Source organism: Opisthocomus hoazin, chromosome 4 (assembly GCF_030867145.1).
Source record: "Opisthocomus hoazin isolate bOpiHoa1 chromosome 4, bOpiHoa1.hap1, whole genome shotgun sequence".
Lineage (NCBI taxonomy): Eukaryota > Metazoa > Chordata > Aves > Opisthocomiformes > Opisthocomidae > Opisthocomus > Opisthocomus hoazin.
In genome coordinates, this window is record NC_134417.1 from 51,498,556 (window position 1) to 51,522,132 (window position 23,577).

Sequence of the window (23,577 nt, forward strand, 5' to 3'; positions counted from 1 at the left end):
GGCATGGAGAAAGCAGTGCTGTAAGAGCAGTTTGAGCAAAATGCTTGGGATGGCAAAGTGGCGTATAGGAAAAATCAGATTAACTGAGAAAGAATGCATGACAGGAGAGATGCGGTTTATTGGACTGGAAAAGTCTTCCTCAAGGACAGCAAGTGGCAGAATTCTCCAAAGGAAGTGTCTCTGTTCTTTGGAATTGAACACTTGGTTGAATGAACACTAGAAAATGCTGGTGTAAAACCTGCGCTGCTAGGGGTGAGCGCTTTCTGAACAGAAAGCCTCTTCTGCCTCTGTATTCTGACTTGCTTGAAACAGCTCCATGAGTCCGGATCAGACTTGGGATGAAACCATAAGGTATGTTTTCTCTCCCCTCTTTCTTTTTCCCCTAAATGTCGTTATGCTGCAGCTTGGCTCTGTCCACATAGGCTGCAGCAGACTGTGTTGCAACTTGCTTTAGCCGCCGCTGAATTTAGCAGCTTTTGGCTTTGTAAGCAGTGCCTTAGGAGAACTCTTGCTCATCTGTTCCCCGAGCCAAAGGAAAACTCCTCCAGTAGCTTTCCCAGTGTTTTCTCTGGCTGGAACACATAGTTACCAATTGCTAGGTGAAGATACATTATCTTTAATCATCTTTTATTTTTGTATTTTTAGTTTGTCCAGCTGACATATTCTAAGACATCCACTTTGACTAGAATGGTGAAAGAGACCTTTCACGATGGATTTTTTTTTTTCTTTTCCCTGTACCCCTTGTAATTAAATTCTCCTACTGGTGAGAAAACTACTGCTTTTCCTTGATATACATGTGTGGCAGGTAGTTGAATACTGAACCAGTTGGTCACATTTCCCTGTTAAGCATACTTCTTGTATTTTTCATAACAAAAGGATTTATCTTTGGAATCTTGTTCAGAAATGTCTTAGATGGGTTTCCTAGCCCTTCACAATTGGCTCTCGGGAAATCTGATCCTATTGGCGTTTAATCCGTTGCTAGAAATATGTCTGCTGGGAACTTCTTAAATAGGATCACAATAAACATTTGGATTATATTTTGCAAGTACAAATCAGTAGCAGATATTTGCATATTTGTTTGTTGAATTTCAACTTCCACTTCAGGTTAGATGAGACCTAAACAATTATACAGCACCTCTGGCAAAGAATTATTTTGGAAAAGCAAGTCAAAGCAACACTAGGAATTCAGAGGAAGATTTCCAAAGTTTTAAAAGGAACATGTGAAAGTCTTGCACTTTGTTTTATCTCCATAAATTTTATATGAAGTATTGAATTAATGTTGCAGGCTTTTACTCTGATACATCTTCTTTGTTGTTTTACTCTAATGTATCTTTCTAAACAATATTCATGGCAGCACTGGTCAGAGGCAGGGACTGCACCTTCATCTGCATTGTTAAGGGCAAAAATGACCTGAATTTAAAGCAAGATAAAAGGTTGTTATTTTTTTACTAGGGTATGTGGGTCAGTCTCTTCACTGCACTTGGTAACAGAGGCCGCATATAAATCTTTGATCTGACAGAAAGGTGTTAATAGGTTTTCTGCCACTGGTCCGGGTGAGGCTGGTGCAGTCAGGTTAAGTGAGACTCCCTGTACGGCCAACCTGACAGGTGGTGATGCGCTGTTAGGGACTCGGAGACGTTTTCTGGCAAGAAATGTCTAACTGTTTCAGACTTCATGGTGGTTTTATGATGATTTGAAGGAAAAAAAAACACCCCACCTTTCAAACTAATTTTCGCTTACAACCTAAATCAGTTTTAGGCACGGGTCTGCCAAGATTAGTAGGCCAGGTACAGCCGCGTGCTTCGGTGACCTAGCCAAGGAAATACCCATTTGGATGTATTCTTGGCCTACTTCGTGGTAGGAAAATCACCGCGGAAATTATGAGAGAAAATTAATGTAATTAATTATAATTAGTGTAGTGTTTATAGTGGATACATGTTCCAAAATCTTTAACAGCAGTGAAGGAGACTTCAGAGCTTTCAGGAACTGTAGATTTACAGGAGCAATTAGATCACTTAGGCCAACCTCAGATATCTTTTGGCATTTACTGTCCATTTGCATCTTTGAAAATCCACCCAGTTATTGACAATTAAATTTGATACCTGGATGCTTGTTTGCATGAAAGCAGCTGGCATACTCTTTCTGTTTGTGTCTCGATGTGCCTTATTTATTTAGCATCATTGCTGGATTTTAAGTCCTGGAGATAAACCAAAGTATTAAGGGCACAAGGCTTTCCTACAGTTCGTTGCTTGTCCTTTCTTGCATGTGTGGATATGCAGGAAAGCCGTGCACTGAAAGTGAAACTGATAAACTCCCAATTCTGAAAACAAAGTGTTATTTTTATTATATAATAGAAAAGTTCAGATGACACTCTGCTTTGTACTCTGTTCCTAGACATCCACATGTCCTTTGAAGATCTGTCCTTATTATTTGTTCTATAAAATCTGTGTTGTTTCATGGGAAAAAAACAATAAAATGCAGTTTAGATTGTATACTCCAACTCCTTAATATGGTTTCACACTTTGATGGGAATAAACAAGGGTTGGAGTCTGTACTTTGGTTTGCAAAGAGATATCCTTATTAAATCCTTGACCTGTGTTTTCTTTTTGGTCGCATGCTTCTGTGATCATTTCTAGTTTTGCAGAATACTCCAGTAATTATATTCTGTATCTGAGGTTCGTGTAAACTTTTTTTTTCCTATTTCACAAGCGTGAGGAGTTACCCTTTAGTACCTAGCCTCTCATCAGAAAATGAAGATTACTCGAACTGGGCTTATTGATCTCTGACATGAAATTCCTCCTATTACTTCTTTCATTTTCTTCTGTTCGGGTAGGCATCCGTTTTTCTTTAAGCTGTAGTAAAGCTTCAAGTACAAGAATTCCTGCCCTACATTGTAATTACTCTTTCTTCTTTTCCTTTCTTTGGTGTTTGCAGGACCAATTTGCAGTTGTCAGTTAATTAAATGTCTTATAGCTGAAGAAGATGAAGGAGGTTTTCTGCCTTTGGTCACAACTACAACTTTTCACCTAAGAGAGCTTTATTTAGGCTGGGCAGATAACTGCCTTTCAGATGTGGCAAAAAATTTAACAAGTCAGTGGCCAGAGGAAGCCAGCATTTAATTGAAATTTAGAGTCTGGATGGGTTTTATCTGGGCTGTTTGTTTTTCCTTGAAGGCAGAGACAAGGAAGGATGTGCAGTGATGCCGCACTGAATAAAGGATAGCAGAGAAGACACTGAGACTGGATGCAGGAACAGAAGGAGATTTACTTTATTCAGTGTTACCTGATAGGATCTATTTTTACATAGAAATGTCACCTGATAGAAGTCAGGAGAGAGAATATCCAAGTAGTTTAGACACAGCCAGAGGCAGACAGCTGGTGACATGAGCGAAGAGAGGAAGCAGTTCAGGTGATCTGAATGCACAGCTGTATATGAAAATAGTAGTTGGAGGGGAGAGGTCTTTGAGGAAGCTGACCACAGATGCATGTGGCTGTAATCACAGCGTAGAGGCTGGCACTAATTGGTCGTGGAGAAATCAAGTGAAAGACTGATTTGTTATGGTGGAGAACTCCTGAGAAAAAGGGAGAAACAGATGACAACAAAAAAGAAGCATGGAACCAGAAAAAAAAAGGCGGATAAGATGGAGATAACTAGAGACGTGAGGCTGAGGAGGAACAAGGATGTGATTAAAGAACTGGGGAGAGAAAATAGAAGGTAGTTGGGCAGCAGGGGAAAAAGGAAAAAAACACCCATGAAGATCTGTGATTCCTAGCAATGTGAGGAAGATGCAGATGTGTGTGTCAGCAGAGTGGTCTTCTGTAGGTTGAAGGACACGTCCATCTGCAGAACTTAGCTAGGGTAAAGAGTGGTGTTTTGTTTTCCAGGAGCAAAGGAACACCATACGGACACAAAGAAAACGGTCCTGAAGAAGAAACTTGAGACAAAGATCTCAGCATCCCTGTTGGAACAAAACAAAGATTAGTATGTCAAGCCAGAGAAGGGTCTCCTGAAAGCTGTGGCTGGTGTGGTGTCAGTAGAACTGTTTTGATCTCTGAGAAGGAAGGTGAGTGAATGACAAGCTAATGAAGATCTACAAATAGTCATGAGGAACTCAGGGTTGTGCATGCATTAAGAGGTCTTCCTGCAATGGCCATGTCTGTACAAGTAAATTAAACGGTGCTAGGAAGCATTCCCAGACCCTGGAAATCAATTGTCTCTATTGTTAACTGTCCCTGGCCTAGTTTTGGTTTATGTTTATGGGAACTCACCTGAACTGTTCCCAGGTGAATTTTGAAAGTTCCCTTGGGATTATTCCCACTAGGCAGTTTGGAAGCAGCCAATCTGCTTTGGAGGGTGATAGGATTTAATAGCATGGCACCTTTCTGTGCCAGTTGACCTCAACAGTCTTGAGCATGTTTCTTTTGCTTGTAGACATATGGCTGTAAATGGCTCAGTAGATGCAATCCCTTGGATACTTAGAACACCGACTGTCTTGGGTGCAAGCTGTGACAGGTAATGAATATGATTTCTTCTAACAAAAGGTTACTGAACTGAGTTGTTGATGTGCTCTCTCAGATTTTGTTTTGATGTAGCATGAGGACATTATGGAAGAGTTGGTTATACAGAATAAGCTTGGATGAAGCATGCATTTAACTATTTCCATTTAAATTTAATACAAGCATAAGCAAACGTAGGTCCATAAATAAGCACCTCTCTTTCTCACACAAGAACAGGCTGTGAAATTAAGGAAACAAGGCAGTGAGGTTGGTAGGTAGTTAAGTTGGCTGGACTAAAGAGCCTAGACATTTAAAAGGAGAGAAAATATTTTTAAAAGTACTCAAAACTTGTATCATAACAAGGCAAATATCCAGACCTGAATGGATAAGTAATGCAGCCACTGGAAAGATAAATAGGGATCTAGAATGGAATAGGGGTAATGTGAAGGTGATGGAGGCATGGAAATTTTACAGTTGTTGAAGAAAAATGTACAGAATGAAATTCCATGTGTTGCACTATATAGTTCTGGGCTTTGAGTTCAAGAACAATTTGAACTAGAACAGGTGCAGAAAGAAAAGCATTCCTGAGAGCCTCTGTCTTAGCAGAACAGGCTAGCAAAGTAAAGCCTGAGGCATGATAAGGTAGTTCCTAATAAATACGTCGGGGAAAGGAGTCCTAGAGAGGAAAGCTAGCTAATTAAGCTAAACAGTGTTGACACATGAACAAAGCTAATAACAGATGTCAGTTCTAGCAGAAAGCAGTCAATTGACTCTGAAACTAATCTAGATCATCCAGGTTACTAGAGGAGCAGCATGCATCTTAACGTGCGTTTTCTAAATGGGTTCACGAATGTGAGCTGTTCTTAACTAAACGCGCAGTTGGTGTTTTCTGAGGAACTTTAGAGACGCGCAAAGAGGAGTTACACGTTCCTTTCAAATGCCTTAGCTTCTGAAGAGCCAAATGCAACATTTTGGGGAAGGACTATACAGGGTGTTTCAGTGGTTCTCCTCCAGCATATCACCAGTCTTTCACCAGTGATCCCACTCGCGGTTCCTTTCCTCTTCACTTCTGCCCTTCAGATTTGCTCTGTTGTGAGTTGGTATTTTATAGGTTCTTCATGGCCCTGCCATCACAGGTGCTGATGTCCTGAATGACATGAAGTGTTCAGCTCTTTGGGAAATCAAGCCCACACAGCAAGCTGATCTGAAAGAGCTTATCTCCAGGCGATGTAGGTTGTGTCAGACCGTGTCAAACTGTTGCATTAGTTTTTTCACGGTGTGCTGTGTTGCTCGAGCAGGATTTCATGGAGAGCATTCAAAACTTGTATCAGTGTAGTGTTGGGAAATGTTTTGTTTGTGTGTGGCTGAACTTGAATGTGAGGTGATGATAATAATCCCAAATTGTGACAGAAATTAATTTTAATGTATTTTTTATTTCTGTTGGCTTTTACATGTTTCTATAAATACTGTGTATTTAATGAATACCAGACTGATGAATGTGGAAGCCCGCCTGTTAGTGTCTCAAAGGGAAGGCTTTCAAATAGAAATTGCCTTAAAAGTATAAATAGCAAAATCTCTATGCTGTATTTATCACTGACTACTTTATTTTTTCCTTTCATTGCGTCTCCCATTTTATTTTTAGTGATGCTTACTTAAAATAGTTTCCCTGCTTTCCTGTTGGTGATTAGAAGGCCACTCTGGAATCCAAGTGATTTCTAAGCCAGACGGTGAAGAACGTGTTCCTTACTTGACCAGTGTGAGTTTGAAGTCTTGTCTGTCCAGGCCTTCTTTACTGAAACATCAGCATAAAGTGAAATACATTTCTTTCTAGCTTTGTCTGTTCAGCTGATTTCACATGCATATTCTTGAGTTGGTTTAAAAATGTGATTCCAGTCTTGTTCAGGACTTCCAGTTCTTCTTATGTTGATGTTATTCCATGTCTGCCCAAGTTTGTAGCTCTGGTTTTACCTAACTTACTAGAGTTGATACCCTTCACTAATGTTACTATGTTGGCAGCCACAACATTTTAAATTTTTTTTTTATTCCACAAATTCTAGAATGTGCATGTGCTAGCGATCAGCTTAGCTGCACACGAAGTGATATGAACAGGTTAAAGTTTTGATGACCCTTAGGCCTTAGCTTGACTTCGCTGTTGCAACTGCAGCCTATTGTCTGCTTACTATTTGTGCTGTTACATCTTTACACATTTTTGTGTGTGTTAGCATGTCCAAAGAAGAGCAACAAGGGTGGTGAAGGGTCTAGAGAACAAGTCTTACGAGGAGCAGATGAGGGAACTGGGATTGTTTAATGTGGAGAGGAGGAGGCTGAGGGGAGACCTTATCACTCTCTATGACTGCCTGAAAGGAGGTTGTAGTGGGGTGGGTGTTGGTCTCCCAAGTAACTAGCGACAGGGTGAGAGGCAGTGGCCTCAAGTTGCATCAGGGGAGGTTTAGATTGGATATTAGGAAAAATTTCTTTACTGAAAGAGTGGTCAAGCATTGGAACAGGCTGCCCAGGGAAGTGGTGGAGTCACCATCCCTGGAGGTGTTCAAAAAATGTGTAGATATGGCACTTCAGGACATGGTTTAGTAGGCATGGTGGTGTTGGGTTGACGGTTGAACATGGTGATCTTAGAGGTCTTTTCCAACCTTAATGATCCTATGATTCTAAATACGTAATTTTAAAGTAGGGTTGAATCTAGCATGAGCCACACCACTGTTTGCTAGGGTTTGCAGGCCAAAGCTGATCCTCCAACACCACTTGCTGGAAGAGGTCTCAAATACATCACTTGGTTCTTTTCTCCTAAACTATCTCAGGAGAGGTAAATAAGTCTCAGCAAGGACCAGCTGGTTATCTATACGCTGCTTTAACCATTTCTGCCTGAAAATGGCAGGGCAAGCTGAAGTAGTTACACAGGAGCTTCGCGCAGGAGTGATGTTTACCAGACAGCGGCGTGGTCAGCCCAGTAGCTGCCAGTGAGGATCCACACTGGAGCATTCCTAGAAAAGGGTCGTACGGAGGGGCATGGGGTCTTAGAACAGAGCAGGACAGTGCCTGCTGCTTGGAGCTCTGCTGCACGGCCTCGTGACGTGGGCACTGACAGCCAGCAGCAACTCCTCATGAGCAGGAGACCAAGCACAGGGTCACCCAGATTCCTTACTGGTAGGTGTCCCCAGGGTCTAAGGTTCTGCTGTGCCCCATGGCTGCTTGGGCACTGTGACCAGACAGTGTAGAAATCCAGTTATTTAAGGCAAATAAGGTCACAGCTGGTTCCTTGTATCTCTGCACACTTTGGCCTCAGCCTGAAATACTGCCATGGGAAGGAAGTGGAAGGACGCAAAATGGGAAGTCTGATGGCAGAGAAGTAGGAAGCAAGTGGGCTGTTTTGGGTCCACATCAACAGCAGCAACAGGCTCCCTGGCACTTCAGTGACAGCAGCAGTTCCCTCTCATACCAAGAGAGATGCCTTTTCCCGTGTCACCTTATCCCAGCAGCCGGTAGGGCTACCTGTACAGGTGGGTGAGCTGGGCCCAGTGTGCACGTCAGCCATGCCCAGGTCTTTGCTTCTGTTTCATGCGGTGTTGCTGGAGTCCCAAGAGCAGCGGATCTGGAAGCTGAAAGTTGTTAGGATGAGCGATGGTGTTCCTGTCTCTGCCCAACCCTTTGCTACTGTAGTCACCCCCATGAGACCACTTGAACCTTGAAATTGATGCAGCTGTGGAGAGACAAAGAAAGGAGCAGAAGTGTGTTCTGCAGCTGCCTTTGAGAGGTGCAGGAGGCATTGCCTTTAGCTGGTTAGGAAATCTGTGAAACGGCCAGCTGCTGCTCCTAGACTGAAGCTGTTTTCCTGCCTTCGTCAGGGGGGAATATTTTTCCTGCCAGTAGGCTGTCATGGAGATGCCTCAGCTTTACGTCGAGCAGATTGCTAATGCGTCCAGGCAATGACAGGTAAAACGGTCTGTGTTCACGTGGCTCCGAGACTTTGGGGAATCGTGGAGTCATTCAGTCATTGATCTTTATATTTATACTTCAAGGCATGCCAGCGTCTGCAAGCTTTTCGTTAGTTTTAAATGCGATTTGTGTAGTTTTATTTTTATACAGCACCTTGGTATGCTTACTGTAGAAGGCTCTTAAAATAGGTGCAACTTAATGTGCTATTCAGACTTCTCATTAATCTGCTTGTCTTCACTCTTACCCAGAGGTAAAATACAAAGCCTACGGAGTGAGGAGTTTGGAATAAAATGATAGAAAATGGGGCTCTGGAATAAAGACATTTAACACTGAGGACTCAGGCTAGTGGTGGAGGAAACAGAACAGGATGTTCAGAAAGTCCAAGCCCTTTGGCATGAGTTAAGGAGCTTGGAAAATAAGCAGGGCTACAGTGAATTTGTGAAACAATGTTTGTCTTCCTAAACTGAATGCTGGAAGGCATCCATTTCACACTTCGCCTTTGCCAGCGCCCTGATATCTATTGTAGCACTCATCTTCTGGCCTCTTAGTTTTCAGAGAAGTATTTGACTTTGTGTTTAGAAGTTTTTTGTGCTTCCCACTCTCTTGTGGCGCGAACATGATCATGTTGTGGCTACGGGACTAAACTTTGGAGTCTTACTCTTTGGTCCTGCTGTTCCGCCCCGTTTCTGAGGTTTGTATTTTTATTGCAGCGATAGGCTTGAAAGACTCTGCTTCCACCTTGCTTCACCATTGCTTTATCTCCATTGGTAAATTAAACAGGGCCAAGACATTTTTCTTACCATTGTCCATATTGTTTAATTTCTAGCACATTCCGTGACATGGTTTTGGCCTGTGCCAGCTGGCACACTCCCAGATGACACCTGTGGCAGGATGGCATGGGAGAGGGACTGTTCTCGGCAGGCATTATTGAAAAGGTAACCGTGTTTTGCAGTGGAAAAAAGGGTGGAGATGCAGATTTGAGCTGGCAGTGACATTTCCCCCCTGAGCCTCTGGATCCTGGTGCATTTTATATGCCAGACCACTCTCTCTTGGGCTTAGGGTTTGAGGAGGATGCTGAAATACAAGTGTTTGCTTCCTAATTGCATCACTAGCACTGCTATCTGCAACAATATCAAGCCTCCTCCTGCTCCTCCCGGTGGGTCATCTGCTCAGGCTTACAGCACCACTTCCATAGCGCTAAGGTCTTTTCTCTTTGAGTAAGAGACAGGCTAGGGGCACAACTCAAGTTTTATATCGGGCTAGCAGCACAACGAAACCAAACCCTGTGAGCTCGAGTGAGCTTTCTAGAGAGCGGTCGTCCATCGATCAGCCCATTTGCAAGCAGAGATATACTAATAGCTCGCAAAGCAAGTGTTGTCACAGGCCCACAACAGCAAGTTAGATAAATAATCACAGTTCTGGTATGTATATGTTTACTTATCACACAGGGCCACGGTAGTTGCACATACAGATCGTACATTTCCTTGCACGCATGGATTTTTTTTGAACTTCACACCTACACTCTTCAGGCTTCATTTTTGACACTTAACGTGAAAATAGCTAGTGTTTACTTGCCTCGGTGGGACTTTTAGTTTGTAAAGCCCTCTGCAGTTCTGTGTTGGAAGGTATCGCTGAATTCCTGAGCACTGCTGGTGCTTTGGCTGAATGTGCTGTCCCGGAAATTGTGTGTATAACATACACTTATATAAGCAATATTCTTTGTTATCGTTGGTTGCTGTCTTTCTGACTTTGTTTTGTGTTGTCAGAGTTTTTAGTTGCAAATGGAGATGTTATTAAAACCATGGTCTGCCTCACTCACCGTTCAAAGTGTTTTTTCATTTAGGTAGTACATGATGTACTAGTAGGATGTACATCACTAGTAGCTGTAGGCTATGCAGACTTGGTTTTTTGTCCGGAAAAAGATAGGATTGGCTGCACAGTGAACGTGTATTTGGCATCAAGATTTAAGCTCCTTGAGCCGATTCTTGGTGCCTCTGGAGCAGCAATGGAAGAAGTCCTGAGTCGCTGGACTAACCAATATAGCTTTTCTTCATCGTGCCGCCTTGTGTACAGCGCTGTTGCTCTGAGGATTAGCCACACTGAGCAAAAAGGATTTTGTTGTGTCAGTGCTTGGGGAAATAATGTTTTTACAGGCTGGTTTGGTGGGCAGGTTTCTTTTGAGGCTAGCGAGGGCCACGATGGTAACAGTTATGCAGAAATTGTTACGAAAAAGAAAAGGTTGAGAGAGGTGCAGAGCCTCCCATGTAAACTCTGTTTACAGTTGTTGCCAGTCTATGCACTGCTCTCAGTATTTATTAGCTGAAGAGACTGAAAAGTCAATCTGGAAGGGATTGTGCTGACTACAAGTTTTTGTAGCCTTTGGTGGTGCCAGCTGCAAAAATAGGCAAATCCGGCTGCCGTGGGAGGACGTGATGGGGCAGCTCCAGCCCAACTGCTACCCTGGGGGCGTTCTGGAGGTTTTGGCTGGGAGCCCTGAAGTGCATCTCCCTGGGGAGGACTGTGTTGCAAACAGGCCTTGCCCTTCCCTATCAGTGAATTCCTTTGGCAGTAGGCTGGCACCAGAACACCTAAAAATATTTATGGTAAAGCTGCAATGATTTTTCCCCCCCTTTGATATGGGGATAAAGTTTGCATTGTGTTCATTGATTCATATCTCACGTATGAGTCTTTCAAAAGGTCTCGTTATAGCAGCCACTCATTAGTGGTGGCACTGTACCTGGCTGAAGGCCAGGTAAAAACATGTTTCTCAATTTCTTGCTCTTACATGGCCTAAATCAAACACTTAACAGCTCCCCGTTGACTGAAGAGGCTGTTTGTTGGTTGGACCAAGCCACTCTGTTTTAGGAAAAAGAAGACTGGAGGAGTAGCTCCTACTTTTCCTTGGAGTTTAGCTTTCTTAAAGAGCGGGAGGAGAAGAACTGAAAGGTCGTCTGCACCCCAGCCCAAAGGAATACCTTTGAAATAGGATGCGTGTTTACATGTATGAAGAGATTAGCGTTAGCAGTAACTTAGAGGTGATAAAATAGCCTTTGTGAATGCTTCCTAGCACTTTCTCTTCTCCCGTGGAATTACAGTCCTTGGTAGCTTGGTCAACGCACTGTGTAGGAAATGTTTTTGTGGGAAGGGGTTAATGCACAGGGAGAAGAGTCTGCTGAACAGAGCAAGCTTTCTGCTGCAAATTAAGAGTTTAAAAAAATTAAAATTACTTTATCTGTCATCCTTTTGCACTTTCTTAAATTGAGTTCATCTTTTGAAGTGAATAACTAATCTTTCCTGTTCATTTTATTTACTGAATTTACATAAGAAGGGGGAAGATGTTGGGATCATAAATGAGAAGTCTCAGTAAGAGCCAAACGCTGCTTCAGGCAGAAATTGGACCACAGCGAATGTAGATGGACCAGTGTTAGTTCACATGAACTAACATGAACTCACATGAACTATAATGACACTTAAATTGATGCTGAACTAAGTATGCAGGTCAGTGGGTAGGTCTCTCCGTCCCATACTGGAGCTCGTACTGGTGTATGATTTATTGCTTTTAGGACCTGTATTAGCAAGATTAAAGTCAGTGCTGCTTTGCCTGCCTAGCTCCTTCCTGAATGCAGGGAAAAAATGCTTGTGAAATCCTAAGCACACAAAAGACAATGAGAGATCCACACGCATCTCGTTGCAGTGGTTTTTGGGCTTTTCTACGCTTCCCTGCAGGACAAATTGCTGTGTTGCCTCAGCTTCATTAGTGTTGTTCAGGCATCAGTTACTCAGTCTCTACCCTTGCACAAGTGCCAAAAATCACAGATGTGGAAATCCTGGACGCAGTGATTTTTCAGTGTTCATGACGAAAAGGCAGTTGGCTTCAGAGATCAGAGGCATATTTGAATAAGAAAAAGCTCTTTAAGTGTATGCTTTCTTTGTAAAGGCAAGTGCTAGTTCAGAAGACCACAGTCAAGTGGAAGTACCCTCCGCTGGAATACTGGTCCCTCTGCTGCAGTGTGGTCTTGCTCCTATTCAAACGTGATGGGGTTGTTTGAGCCATTGAAGTTCATTACCCAGGGTTTTCATCAGCTGCTGAATTTTATTTGTTTTCCAGAGTTTGCTTCCTTAAAAATATGGTAGCGGTCAGTAGAAAAACAATTGAAATAAGAAGTGTTGGACTTGTTTTCTTTTTTAGGTGCTGTATGGTTCTATAACAGAAAAAAGGGTACAGATTATTTATTTTTATTCAGACAAGTAACTTGCAACAGCTGGAAAGGAAGGGGCACAGCCATGAACTGAAAATAAAATTTACAGCACAATTCCGCGTACGGTGTCGGGGAATCATTCCCATGCAACCCAGCAATGGCACAGAGATTTCAGGGATTATGTTCAGATTAAATGTCAACAAGACCTGAGCCTTGGCAGTGCGCCAGGAAGGCCATATGAGGAAAGTCCCAAACTTCTCCACCCAAATAAAATGTGTTCTCCTTAATACCCAAAATATGCTGCAAATGTTAACACAGCTAATGACCTGAGTTAAGAAATCCCATCATAACTTGATTTTTTAAATTATTTTTTAAACACAGATTTGAGACTTTTTGCAGCTTTTTGGTATTTAAGACTGTCACCAATTTTATTTGGGGGTTATGTCTCTACTGTAGAATTTTTTCCTCAGTAACATGATGTAAAGAAACATTAGTCTAAAACTTCTACAACTCTTTTAGACTTTTTGTTTTCAAGTTCCACATAGATGGAACAATAAACTGCTAATACTTCCTCAAGGATGATTACTTCCCAGAAATATGCCTGTTGCTTGTAACATGAAAACCAAGATATTACAAATCCACAGCATTTATGGGAGAATAGCTTATTATTGGGAGGGAATTTAAAAATAGATATAAATACATAGTTGGGAATTGTTCTTTCTTTTTTTGATCTGTGGTTGGTCTGTGGGTTCCAAAATACCTGTGGAATTATGAAGGAATATGCTGACAGTCTTGTACTGCATTGAGACTGTCTTCTTTTGGTTTAATTTGATCTCTGTTTACAGTAGATTGATTTTAACTAGAAGAGGACATGCTTACTCTGGGGGATAGCTACACATGGAGTTGTATGGCCTTATCTATAACACTTGAAATGAACACTCTATTAATCTATTTGCCATCTTTGAAAAAGCTGGAAGTATTTTAAAATTGATTTATTAATCCCTTTAGTACTCTAAATGTGATCCTACGACTGGATACAGTTAAGGGTATATGATGCTTTTTTACGTATCTTGTCATTTGCTCCCTAGCCCCAAACCCTGCAGTGGTGTGAGCACACCTTCCCCAAGCCATTCATGGGCATCGGGTTTTACGGAGAGAAGTTTAATACGACGTTTTTTGGATGCGACCAACGTGCTGAATCGCAGCTGTTGGGTTTGGTTTGCCAGCGAGCTGCAATATATGCTGCTTTCCTCCAAAATTGCCTCGTGTGAACAGAAGCAGAACTTGGGAGTCATTAACTAAAGCAGCTGATGGTTCCATGCATTCAGGACTCTGCCTTTCATTTCTAATTGTACATACATCCCATATTTGTAAATCTGATTTTAGGTATACTGTATACACATAAATACATATTTATGTATACATGTATGCCAGCGTGTGTAAACATATGTGTGTACGTGCATGCTGAATTTTATTTTCCCCGTTGTCCTCCTGTCTTTCCCCTCCTTGCCGGCTGCAGTGAGGCACAAGGGAAAGGAGGAAACTGTTTTAGCTGACCAAGGCCAGCGCTGCCCTGGGCAGATCTACAAACTGACCGGCGGTTTATTAAAGATGGAAGTTGGGGGATCACAATTAGAACTGTCAGGTTCTGGAAAGTGTCCTGGTGGTAATGGTGGGGTCAAAAAGGGGACTGAAAAGTCCCGGGAAACGTGGCTGGCTGCAGGAGCCGGGCGGGTGGCCGGGTGACCACCGGGGTCCCGACGCAGAGCCCCTGCTGAGTGGGGCGGTTCAAACAGATCCAGTCAGTTTGCTGTTTGTCAAGGGTATGGTGTGCAACCCTCAAGGGGTCAATACTTCTTCAAAGTGCAGATTTAGGAAATTGCAGTTTGGAAGTCAGTCCTTTAAATAATGTAAATGAATAAGGTAAATTCATAAATTATTTTAATGAAGTTAAAACACCTTGTGTCGTAAGACTTATTGTTCTGAATTGTGAAATTGATAGGATGTTTTCCATGACTTTTACTAGACCGTTTTTTAAACTACAGTCAGTGGAATTTTACCATCCTACACCCCGAGACACACAGCAATAAAGCAACCCTTATTTCCTTGTTGGTGTGAAGCTAATGTGACAACAAATAGTCTGTTAGCATAGGTTATTTCTTTGTACTACAAAACATGCAAATATTTCAATGATTATAGTATATCTCTATAATATTTTAAAAACATGATACAACATGTTTCTTTGATAAATTGAGTTACATAAAAGCAGCTTCACATATACATAATGCCTTTACAAAACACTCCCTCTATTTCAAGTTAAGTGTTCAGCTTGGGAATGTGTTCATAAAGAAACTTCATTTACCTTATTAAGAAAGACTTGTACATTCTCTTAAGTTTCAGATTTATTTTTTTTTTTATTAAAGAATCATTTTATCACTGTCTGGACTCCTGCCTGCCCAGGCTGCCTGAGGCTGGTGCAGGTTTGGTAGTTACAGTGCTGCTGAGTTCTGCAGTTTATTTGTGTTGGTTCATTGTTTATGAAGGATGCAGTTTGACTCCTTTGCACTTTTTTTCTGCTTCTGTGAATATTTTCCGTAACTGGATGTTTGTTTTGTAGTGTTAATCCTTAGTGGCTTGACAGTGACATGTTTCCCTCTAAAGGCTGTAAAACCATCAAAACTGGCATTAGCCCAGCAGGGCTCGCCCAGCGTTGTACCCGTGCCGCACTGTCTCGCCAGCATTTATTTATGCAGCATTGTTTTAAGGGACCGCGAGGGCTTTTGGCTCGGCAGCCACGCAAGCACGGTGCAGCCTCACGTTGCTGCGTGCCGGTACCTTGCTCAGAGGGGCCGGTGCCGCGGTGCCCGTGGTGCTCATGAGGAACACGAAGGCAGATGTGCTGCTCGGTACCTGCGTGCCAGGGCGGATGCGGGAACCTGGCCTGGGTTCCTCAGGGCGCAGGTCAGTGCTACCTGAGTACTGAGTACTTAGGGCTGCGTAGGTTTGCATTGGTTGTATCCTGAATTATTTGAAGTGTTTTATCCTGATACGAAAAGCAAAGTATGCTAGGGAGGGGTAGATATGTCTCCCACTTTCCCAGAGAAGGGAAAGATAGTTAAACACATACTAATAGCATAATTAATTTCCTCTTAACTCTGCAGCTCTGGCTGCACTGTCTCAAGGCTCTCTCTTTATAAAACCGCAGAGCGTTACTAAGCATCTGTTTGCTGGGTGAAATAGCCAGGTGTGCTTTGTGTGTGAGCAAGTGATTGTAGCCTGAAACATTGCTTCAGATGCTTCATGAGTCAGATCATTCATGATCGCAATAACGAGGTTATTCGTGGCAGGCTCCTCATTGTGAGAATGGTCCTTTGTTTGAAGTCTGTGTTGCGTATGTGTTACACTTCCGATCTGCAGATCGCTTCTCCGCTCGAAAACAGCACTGCAGTGGGGAACTGAAAGTGAAGGTCATTGCTGCTAAATTCAGGATGTTACTCAGTGCTGGAAATAATTGGGAAGGTTCATAGTTGAGTTATAAGCTTTAATCATGACTTTCGTTGAGATGGTACTGCTTCCTATTGTTCCTGAGGTTGACTTTTTATTTGTTTTTTAATGTGTTGGTGTTGTTTTTTTTTTAAACTCTGTCTGCTGATTAGAACTGGGTGAATCCTGCTTAGAGCGTTTAATTTCTTATGACCATGTAAGGGGTGTTCTCTCTTGATAGTGGTGGTCCTTTATGTGCACATACTTTTATTTAAGGAATGAGAGAAAAATCCAGTATTTCTTGAGTGCTTGGACTCAGCTTAATTTTAACATTTACCGGTAAACTTAGTTTTTTTGTAAAATGATGCTTGTTTGCATGGAATAACTGCTGTCAAGTCCCTATGTTACCAGGTGAGTATCTCCCACACCAAGGTGATTACGCTGTGTGGTGGAATCGTGACCAGACTATTTCAGGCTTAGGGCGGTGTTTTCTACTAGCTTATGGCTAGGACTTGTCTCCTGTAAGAGTAGACGGTCAGCCTGAAGCCAAGGTGAGTTTTGCTCCAGGCCTTTCCCCGAGGGGAGCATCCCTGTGTGATCGTCGTGTGCCTGGTGCCCAGAGCGGCTGGGGAGCTCGTCCCTGGCCAGGCAGGCTGGGGAGTGGGTGCCACCGGAGACTTCCTCCGCTCGCGGCATCCCATGAAGTTTGCGGGCAGGTCTGGTGGCTGCGTGGAGAGGAGGCAACCTCTGCCACCGCTGGAAAGTTGATGATGGTGATGATGATGGTGATGAGTCAGTGACGATAGCTGTACACAATATTCCCGCTTTCCTCTGGGAGAAGGGAGAGGCCATCCCAGCGTTGGGCCAGCACTTCAGCGGGAACCGCCTGAGCCGTTTGCTGCGGTAGAAGTCTAAAATAACCGTGTTTCCCGTGGAGAGTGTCAACAGCTTGTAACGAAAGCACAGAGCAAGCCTGGTTCCTGAAAAGCACATCAGAAACCAAAATAGTCCTTTTGTTTTTAATTCTTTGATGCCAGATTTTACTCTTGGAGCTCAGAGATTTCCTGGTGTTTTCATTTGAAACTGTACTGCTTCATGCAAGTGAACATGACTTAAAATAAATCCGGTCCAAGCGTTGCAGGGAATCTGTCCTGTGCTTGGGCATGTGATTTTAAATTTTTCCCACCAATTAATTACTTAATATCTTCTACAGGAGAAGATTGTTTCGGTTATCTGTGTTAGCTGTGAATTTTAAGCCCTGGTGCAAATTTGAATTCCAGGTCATTTTGTTGCAAGTTACCATAATATTTATACACTCAATTTCAATGATAAAAAAGCAACAGTTAATTGTCTGACAGGAAGAATAAGGCGTTTGACTGTTCTGTATTGTGTGGGGCGTTATGACAGATTTCTTTTGATTGTGTGGCATTGAAATTACACATCAGTAAGGTAACGTTACATTGTGTTATCTGTCTGCACTTCTACAAGCCATTTCATTATTGTAATAAAAGTCTACAGTAATCTGAAAGCCATTTTGTTATATATATGGTAATAATTACACACGTATGATTTTGTGTAGTTATACAGATCTACATTTTCTGCATCCTGTAGCAAGAGATAGGCTACTGTTAATCTTGAGATACTTTCCAGTTAACTGAATATAAAAATTGAATTTTTTACTGAAGGTTTTGGTGATCTCTGAAGGTATTCAGATTTTACCCATTTCAGTTTCAGCTGGCAAAAATGCTTTCACTGTCATTGCTGAGACAATCAAATTGGGTTTACTGAAACGGAGGTCAATTTTTTGAGGCTTACTTATTTACAAATGAGATTAAACGTGAACACGACTTAATAATATTGTTTGCCCTAAACAGTTGAAGGGTCAGTGTTTACTGCTTAGCTTTTCCACACATCTAGATCAGGGCTGCTTAAATTTCAGACTTTCATCTAGATTTGGACCATGAGTATATTTGACCTTGCTATGATTACATAAAGTTTCTCAGATGTTGTTGGAAATGTGGCATTTCTTGCTGATTTTTCCAGTATCTTGGAGAGTGGATTCACCATTCCTACTTGTCGAGATTGTGCATGACTCTTGGATGGCCAAGAAGACACAGATCGAGTGCACTACAAATAGCTGAGCAGACCTTAGTAAATTAACAGAGTAATGCAGATTAATATAGTGTTATCTTGTTATGTAGTGCAAAAGATTATTTTTCTCATGAAAGGCAAAAAAATGTGAACTGCCGGATCCTGTTCTCAGTGAACTCCTTGATATGACTGTTTTATTTACAAAAAAAATCCTGGTGTATTTGAGGAGAAACAATTTCTGTGTCAGTGTATCAAACCTTTGGTTTTTGTGATCAGAACTTAGTTCCCTAGTTTAATAGATATTAATTTTTTTGTTATGCTGTGCTGGAGGAAGCCCTGAGGATCTTACGTTGGTTGTAAGCATTGTGAATGTCAGAAAATATATTGGGAGTCAGGGATACTGACTTCTGACATTGTCCTCTATCTGTAAAAGTGAAAAATGAGCAATAATTATGTTGTGACTATAATAATATGTGTAAGCTTTAATTATAGAGATAGGAAAAGATCTCTTTGGAGTTACTAAGTATCAAATTTCAGTTGTCTCAATTCTTCTTATGTTTTGAGAAGTTCACAGATTTGCATTTGCAGTTTTATAGCAAATACCAGATTTTAAACTCTTTCCAGCAGGACCACTAACACATTCACTATGTGTTCACAACAGAGAAAAAAATCCTGAAAGAAAATCCTCCAATTTCCAGTTTCTGCAAAACTCTTAAAAGGAACAGTCACATGAAAATATTTTCTTAAAATTATTTGACAGTGCCATTCAGAAATGAGATGGTTTGTTGTCCTACTTGTTAGCTCAAGCACTACCAGATAATGATAATTCTTAGACCCGTGAGTATTAACTGCTAAATTTATTAAAAATGCTAGTATTTTATTCTGTTATTGTAGCTCTCCAAAGCAATCTATGTATTGCAAGGCAGTCTGCTCACGTTTTCTCTTTTACCATCATACTGTGCCTTTTTTTTTTTTTCAATTATTGTGTAGAAAAGGAGATGAAACTTTAATACACACCCTTAGTAAGGAAGTGTAAGGGAGAGAATAAGAGAAATTAGCCGTAAAAGCAGAAGGCAAAATTAAGTCTAAAATCTAAATAAAGCTCTTAACTGAACTTTGAAATATTTATCTAGATCAATGTGGTAACAATTTCCTCTATTAGCACTGTTAAAAAAAAAAATCTGGAATTATTTGCCCAAGGTTGAAGCATATCTTTGCTAGAAATGCGACATTGCTGTCTCTGGACCATTCAGTGGTCAATGTGGAACAATCATCTTATTCTTTACAATGGGCAGTTTATCTATATCAAAATTTGCTCCTTAAGATCTTCACAAATGCTGGGGAAAGAGGGACCTTTTCCTGTGTTTGGGGTTATTCCTCCCATACAGAAAGACATCAAAATATTTGTCTGCTGAAGTGTTTGTTCTCAAGACCTCTGGAAACCAGTCTTGCCGTGAGACTGAATTGGTTCATTGTTCCGCTTAGCGCTAAATAAATAAAACATCTTCATGCTTAGCAGGAATGGAAATGTATTTCCATGCTCGTGAACTTCTACAGAGAAATCCATTTGCTCTATCTTCAGTATAACAACAATGTTGACAAAATTTCTGGATGCCTGGCATCATTGTTTGCCATTACCAGAAGAATTTAGAACTCGTGGTAAAAGGCCATTACACCACCCCACAGTAAGGCTATGTTTCCTTATATTCCTCTATTGGAATTGTTCTGACTTTGAACAAGGGATGGTACCATGCTTCTGTATCATACTGGTGAAATATTTAAACAAAGTTACAAATGGGAAGAGCGGCTGTTCCAACTAGTTTGGCTGGGAGGCAACATTATTAAGGCTTCTGCATGTACACACCCTTCTTAATCACTGAAAATTTCGTAAGGTATTTTTGGCTTAGTGCACGAGCTTGGCTGTAGAGCTGGAGTAGCTGACCTTCAAAGCTGAAGAAGACCTTGAATTATAGCCAGCAGATTATGTTCTGTACACCGTAGAGATGGCCTGAATCGGAGCTTTAACCATCAGAAGATTTCAGAACAACGAGTAAAAGCAAACTGAATGCAGTTTTTGAACGTTTAGTCTTGATTTATTTTGTTAAACTATTGTGCTTGGAGAGATACTGGCCAGTCCATTTACGACAGCGCCAAAGTGCACATGGTCGAGGCAGATATCTTGGTAGGCAGAGTCACAAAAACCTTTTGGAAGCATCCTTTCATCTTGTGGTGCAGTGTGGGTGGAATCACCAAGAGATTACTGTCATTAACTACTCTCACGAGAGTCCTAACGGAGACAGCTTTTCAACACCAAGCCTGAATCATGAAGCATGCCTTTGATTGATTGCAGTCTCATGCTGGGGAATGTAACCAACGTCTCGGTTCAGCTGCCAACACACTGATGCCCAGCGATACTTGAGATGTTGCTGAGGGTGTTCCACTTGGCCTCCAGCAGTGGCTCTAGAAGGACGTCTCCTGCGGGAGGTGCACCCTAATGAATGTTGGGATGGTAACTGGAAACAGAGAGTAGAGTGTGGTAAGCCTTCTGTTATTTAAATTCATCTGAGAATTTGTTGGGGTTTTTTTTCCATTTTCAACCTCCTGCCTTTGACTTTTTCCTCTGATATAAAGAAGACTTAGAATTTTATGTAAAAGGGTACCAGACTGACAGCAAGGATATCAGCCACTTCTCACAGAAGTGGTAGTCTTGGTCTTCATCTCGGGCAATAACGGCCAGATGACCAAAACTTCGTATTCTTTCTTTAGTCTGTTTGACATGAAGATTAGCAAATCATAAAATGTCTTTTACTTTGGTGATCTCCTCATTATAAAATTGAAGGCTTCTTAGGGCAGTTCAGCGAAGCTTGCGATGCATTTCCTCTTGGATGAGAGCCAGAGGATTCCAGCATGGTCGTTCTGGCACAGTTGGTATGTTTTATAAAACAGGTGTCTACATGTGTGTAATAAAGCTAGTTATGCTGATAAATCCGAACAGATAATTTAAAAATATGTGTTACAGTGAACAAGGCTGGTGATTTACCGTGTCAATAAAACAAAATAGAAGCAGCATTTCTGTAATGTGTGTAATGTACAGTAATTCTGTCTGTAATGTAATGGCTTCATTGTGTGAGCCGTTTTTAAATTCCTGCTCAAGATGTTCTGAATCCAGATGTTCATGTATTTTTCTTTTATCACTATCTGTCTTTCAGTTAAAATCTGTAAAACTGATTCTCTTCTTGCTTACAGTGGTATCAGCCAGTCAGGTTAACCAACAACAGTCCGTGATAAAGGGTATAAAATCAATGAGGAAATGGAGAACTGAAGCATAAACATTTAAAATATATGTAGTAAACGAAAATTGTCAGTAGGGTTGCATTACTAAAGAGTTACTTTTCCAGGTGGTTGTCCAGTTTTTCTTTGAAATCAAGAAATCTTTTTAATCCTGCCTGTATCGCTTACATCAGACTGTTGCTAGCTGAGTTACTAAGACTCAGCAGTGCCTCAGGTATTCTGGAAATCTTAGAGAAATGGACTGGATGTTTCACTGCAATGTTTCATCATTAGCATTGCAAGTTTTGGGGCTTCTTTAATACATTTTCTTACAAATTTTTGAAGTCTCGTTCCTTATTTCAGATTAATGCTCCATAGGATTGAACTAATTATCACCATGTTCATTTGGAGTCCCATGACCTCCAGACAAAGGTCTTCAATGTTTTGTAAGGCCCATGAACAGCTGAAAAAAAATTAAGCTCAAATGCTATAACCTCCATGATTACTGATACTGAATTCAAAAATGAGGCTTTACAAGGAGGGGGTTATATTGCATTAGCAAAAGTTCTTGTAAGACCCACAGGGTATGTGGTAGTTTGGCCTCTGTTCCTCAAGTGCCTGAGGCACTCCAGGAGTTGCCTCCGACTCCAGGAAGAGCTAGCAGCTGTCCCTCAAAATTTCAAAGATGCAGAGAGAACTGCCACTGAAAGTCCTGGGTTCTCCACTGATTTCGGGTTTTCCTTAAATGTGTCCAGACTGGATGCCTTTAATGAAAGTGTGCTGAAGTTGAAGATCAGTTAGTCAGGATCTGTAGATGAGTATCTACATAGTATAACTATATCTGTATAGTATATCTATATAGTGTCTGTACATTCAGGATCTATATACAAGTCAATTATTTAAGGGGTGTGGCTTGCATAACACATTAAATGATAATCCAATCCCTCCTTCATTTAATGCTCTATTTGGAGAAGTCCAGCATCCCCAAGAGGCCACCTGGATGTGAGCTGATAAACGGAATAGTAGCAGGCTCTTTTCCCCTCTGTAGGATGGTTTGTCTTCACACGTGAGCCCTGAGAATAGGTCTGACCTTGAGTGGATTTATCCTACGTGTCTTGTCGCGGGGCAGTGCATACATTGCTCCTATTGCCTCCCTTCCTCCTCCCCAGGATACCAAGCCAGAGCTAAGGGTAGCGTGGGTGAATTAACACCTCTTCCACTTTGTTTTCAGACTGTTTTGACCAGTGTGAGTTTAGGAGCGTAGATTCCCCTTGGAGCCTGTCTGAGCTGCCAGGTGAGGGTAAGGGGGTTGTTCAGTGCGTTGTCTGAAACAGTAGATACACGAATCCTCTGCAAACTGGGAACAGCATTTCACGTAAAGCACTTCTTTTGTGTGTCCTGACTCAATGGTCGTCAGTTAATCGTAGAATCTCGTTCTCTTAGCTGTGTGTGGTCGGGAGTCTGCAGATCTAAATTCAGACTTCTAAAGAGCAGTAGGGTCTGTAGATAAAAGGCTCGATGCACATGCGAAACACTGTGAGAACAATTTATGCATTGTGCTTAGGTTGAGCTGTAATTACATTTTGTGACCAAGAGGAGGAAGGAAATATCTTTTACAGTGTTGGGATTTGTGGTGCTTTTCATGAGTTTTGGCACTGCAACAGTGTTGGGGCTCTTTTATTGTGTACTGCAAATCTTTCCTAGACGAGAGTAATAAGGATGAAAGCAAGAAAACCGTGATATTGATTGCTTAGAAGAGAGCCGTGTGTGATAATCCATTCTAAATCAAATGATGATATACAATAAATAAACATTTAACATATAGAAAAAAAGCATTGAGATGTCTACACTTTGGTGAAAAATAAAAGTGAAATACTCTTTCTGTGATACTGCATTTCCCTTGATTGTCCTATGTATAAATTGAAAATAATTGCTCCTAAATCAGTGAAATTATATTACAGCTCAACAAAAGGTGGGAATTAGCGTCTGCTACTTGTTTACTGGAGACCTGAAAAGTTCCAGTACCCGTTTTGAAGGCAGTGTATTTTGTGGTCTCACCATACCTGGCATTAATGTGAAGAGTTAAG

General features: G+C 41.5%; 1 protein-coding gene across 17 annotated transcripts in view; it reads left to right on the plus strand.

Annotated features, from left to right (window-relative positions):
* The window catches only part of THRB (thyroid hormone receptor beta), a 177,254-nt gene that overhangs the window by 52,972 nt on the left and 100,705 nt on the right, over positions 1 to 23,577 (plus strand). For 5 of the 17 annotated variants that reach the window (XM_075419016.1, XM_075419008.1, XM_075419015.1 and 2 more), the window contains exon 3: positions 3,885 to 4,063. The exons of 10 other annotated variants lie outside the window; for them this stretch is intronic. The gene's annotated coding sequence lies outside the window, so the exon portion shown is untranslated. Of the gene's footprint in view, positions 1 to 3,884; positions 4,064 to 4,431; positions 4,513 to 9,273; positions 9,383 to 23,577 lie in introns of all 17 variants that reach the window. 2 more of the 17 variants (XM_075419009.1, XM_075419017.1) reach the window with 2 other exon arrangements.